Source organism: Ovis canadensis, chromosome 13 (genome assembly GCF_042477335.2).
Source record: "Ovis canadensis isolate MfBH-ARS-UI-01 breed Bighorn chromosome 13, ARS-UI_OviCan_v2, whole genome shotgun sequence".
Taxonomy (NCBI): Eukaryota; Metazoa; Chordata; class Mammalia; order Artiodactyla; family Bovidae; genus Ovis; species Ovis canadensis.
In genome coordinates this window covers 53,637,330-53,641,408 of record NC_091257.1, presented here as the reverse complement: position 1 = coordinate 53,641,408, position 4,079 = coordinate 53,637,330, and the positions used below count along the sequence as shown (strand labels likewise).

Genomic DNA, 4,079 nt, shown 5'->3' with positions numbered 1-4,079 from the left:
GTCAGTTGTGATCTCTCCAATTTCATTTCTAATTTTATTGATTTGATTTTCTCCCTTTGTTTCTTGATGAGTCTGGCTAATGGTTTGTCAATTTTATTTATCCTTTCAAAGAACCAGCTTTTGGCTTTGTTGATTTTTGCTATAGTCTATTTTGTTTCTTTTGCATTTATTTCTGCCCTAATTTTTAAGACTTCTTTCCTTTTACTAACCCTGGGATTCTTAATTTCTTCCTTTTCTAGTTGCTTTAGGTGTAGTTAGGTTATTTGTTTGACTTTTTTCTTGTTTCTTGAGGTATGCCTGTATTGCTATGAACCTTCCCCTTATCACTGCTTTTACAGTGTCCCACAGGTTTTGGGTTGTTGTGTTTTCATTTTCATTCATTTCTATGCATATTTTGATTTCTTTTTGATTTCTTCTGTGATTTGTTGGTTATTCAGCAGTGTGTTGTTCAGCCTCCAAGGCGGACCTTTACTGATAGACACAACAGGAATGAATATCAAAAATGTTATGCCAAAAGACTGCATAATATATAATTCCCTTTAGGAGAAGAGGGTGGCAGAGGACGAGATGATTATATAGAATCACTGACTCAATGGACATGAGTCTGAGACAACTCTGGGAGGCAGTGAAGAATAGAGAAGCCTGGCATGCTGCAGTCCATGGGGTCGCAAAGAGTCGGACAGGACTTAGTGACTGAACAACAACAAACATGAAGTTCTAAAACTGGCAAAACTAATCTGTAATGGAAAAAAAATCAAAAGAGTCTTTACTCTGAGGTGTGAGGGTGAGATTAACTGGGAAGTGGCATAAAGAAACTCAGGGGTGATGGGTATATGCATTTGTCAAAATTCTCCGTGGAGTGATGTATACTCATGCTTGCAACTTGTTTTGAAATGCATTAGAAGATAAGAGGATTGACAGATGGATAGATAGACATGTAACAAAACAAATACAGCAATAAGTTAACTATAGAATCTAGGTGGGGAGTATATGAGTGTCCATGAATAGCCTAGTACTGAATTATAGGTAGATGTCAACAAAACTGACTGGTGAAAAGATGGGGAAAAGGCTATTAGAAAAGGATTCATAAAAGTTACAGTCATTTAGAAGGCAGGCCAGACATTCAGAATACATAGTATGGTTCACACCATTCTTTTTAAACATATGAAATACAATCACCCTGTTGAACTCAGTTCCTCTCAGTTACTAAGTGCTGGTTATGCAACAATTCCAAGTTGAACACACACAAATTTTGTCCATAGCACATAAGAATCTCTACTTATTCTCTATTTGGCAGCCTTGTTATCAGTCATCTATAACATAAAATGCTGCATAACAAACCATCACATCTCAGAGGCTCACAGTAATAAGCAATTATTTCTTGCTTACATGGCTTCAGAGAGTTTAGGGATTGGCCAGTCTGGTGGGGGTCCACTGGCCTAGGCTCCAGGCCCTGTGTCTCTCATTCTGCTTGATCAGCAGGCTCCCAGGGGCAGGTTCTTCTCACTATGAAGACCACAATACAAGAAGGCAAGACCTCCTGCACAAGTACGTGCCAAGACTTTGCTCACATTTCTGTTAAAATTCCACTAGCCAAAGGAAGTAACACACGTAAGCCAAATAATCACAGCCCTTCATTCACCTGGCTCTGGAAATGGAGAACTCACCTCTTTATTTATCACTGCAAAAGATTCTGGGGCAGCTTCAATCAGGGTCTAGTGACGTGGAGCCTCTGTCTTCTTGAATGGCCCCCTCCACAGCTTCCACTGCACAGGAGAAGCAAATCTCAAGTGTGTAACCACACCAATTCCAGTGAACTGTTCTATTTTGCCTCTTCAGCTCCCCTCAAGGTAGAACCCCGAGGGGACAATTATAAACATCGGGCCAAGAGATAGAACACGGGGCACTTCTTTTTCTGCCGCAGAAGTCAATTAGGGTTTCAGTTTCCACTGTTAAATGTCACCTTTTTACAACATCCTGGAGGAAAGCCGGCAGCCCTGTCCTTAGTGGGGAAAAAACTCTTTCAAAGAAAGGCTTATTGTCTAAAAAGACACAGAAGGGTCCAGAGATTAAGATTAAACCCACTCAGGCTGTCTGATTTCCGGAGCTCTCGGTTTCTATTTCCAGCTGAACATCTGGCTCCCTGATAGCCCCCAGTGAGTCTTTTGAGCCTCCCTGCCTCACTTTTCTACCGGTTGCAAAAAGATAATAAACCCTGCTGCCGCGCAATGCATATAAAGTGCCCCCAAGGAGTGCAGGAGGGAGGCAGACTTCTCGAAGGAGAGCGCTGTCAGCATGTTTTCTCCTGATCTTCAGGTGTCTCCAGTATCTGGAACCCCTCATTAGAGCACGTGGTCCTTCCCCCTGCGAAGTCAGACGAGAGCCAGAATCAATGGAGCCAAGAGACTCCCTTCTCTCGTCTCTGCTGCAAAAGAGATGAGTCAGACTGCATGATGACTGGTCACTCTTCTTCACTCGCTAACACTCTGCACCCTATTTTCAAAAGAAGGAGCATGTTGTTGGCATGGCTGAAAGGTTAAACACTCTCACTCCATCACTACAGCCACTAGTGGGTATTTTATCACAGTTTCTGTGCAGGAACTTTTTGTCTGCCAAAACCCTTCCTCCACCCAGATGGGTGAGACTTTGAGAGTATCTCCAGTTCCTAAAGCTAGGTCATAAATCACTCTCCTGCTTGAAGGGTGGTGTTGCCCTGAAAAGACCCCATTTGTTCATAGTCTGCAACTTATTTTGAAATGCATTCAAAAATTAAGAAAGGCTCGTGCACTTTTAATTTTTAAAAAATTATTTAAAACTTTTTTTTCTGTTTTCAATTATAAGGGAACTCATTTCCTCCCTCTCTGGGTATTTCACCCTCATCTATAGAACAGGAACATTGGCCTTTTCCAAAGTATTAGGAGGAAGGACAAGGACCTCTGGAACTCTCATAATGCTGCCAACAAGAACGCCAAAGAGTTCCACTCTGGGAAAGAGGTTTCAGTATCTAAAATGGGTAGGTTGTTTCTGTTTTCTTTTGATATATCTGTACAAGTGGAATTGCTGGGTCCCAGACAATATTTCCAGGGATATGCCAAACAGAAATATCTAAATTTTTCTTAAAGACACATATTAGAATGACTTTAATCAGCCAAATGTGGTAACCACCCATATGCCCATCAACAGCAGAATGGATAAATTACAGGAAACTAAACAGCAATGAGAATTAACAATCTACATCTATACACAACACTGTGAAATTCACAGTCATCGTTTTGAGCAAAAGAAGCCAGATCCTCCCCCTTCCCCTCCCAAAAGGAGTTCATACAGCTTCTAGAGAGCTAGTAACTTTCTAATTCTTGATCTGAGTGTTTTTAATTTGGGAAAATGTATTGAACCATACATTTATGATGCATGTTCTTCTCTAGAGGTGTATTACACTTCAATGAGAGGTTTTAAGTACATATGCACACAGAAAAAGTGTCCACAAATCAGAACAGAAAGTATTGGAGGAAAGCGTCCACCCAACCTTCCACTTTCTCCCTCCCTACTCCTCCCCTGGGGAAAGCTATGACTGACTGGTACTGAAGGGGAAGCTGGAATCACGACCACACAGAGCCTGGGTGACCTCTCCTCCCCAGGCTCCCAGGCCCTGCTTTGATCCCCTTGTCTTGACTGCCATGACCTGAAACATGAGAGGCAACGATTCTCTTTTCGTCTGGCCAAGCCAGTGGACCTGCTCTGCAGACCCAAGTACCATTGCTCATGGGCACCCCAAGTCCTGGAGGAAGAAGCAGGGAGCCTTGGCTGACTGTAGCATAAACCATGTTCTCTGGTCCAGCAACAAAGGTGCTACTCTGACCTCCAATTCCCATGGCTTACATCTATTTCTCAACTGATTCCAAAGATGGAAGAGGAAGACACATGACTAATGATCACCCTTAAACCTCAATAACATCTTCCTCAGCAGTTAAGAAGGTGAAGATAAGAATAAATGTATTAAGAATCGAATCGCCAGTCTATGTCTGACGCAGGATGCAGCATGCTTGGGGCTGGTGCATGGGGATGACCCAGAGAGATGT

The 4,079-nt window shown here is 42.3% G+C and overlaps 1 long non-coding RNA gene across 1 annotated transcript; it reads right to left on the bottom strand.

Annotated features, from left to right (window-relative positions):
• Positions 1–231: 231 nt before the first annotated feature.
• Positions 232–1,766, bottom strand: LOC138417498 (uncharacterized). The gene is made up of 2 exons (XR_011248169.1): positions 1,668–1,766; positions 232–1,506 (listed from the first exon to the last, which is right to left on the bottom strand). It is a non-coding gene; the product is annotated as an uncharacterized lncRNA (long non-coding RNA).
• Positions 1,767–4,079: the final 2,313 nt, after the last annotated feature.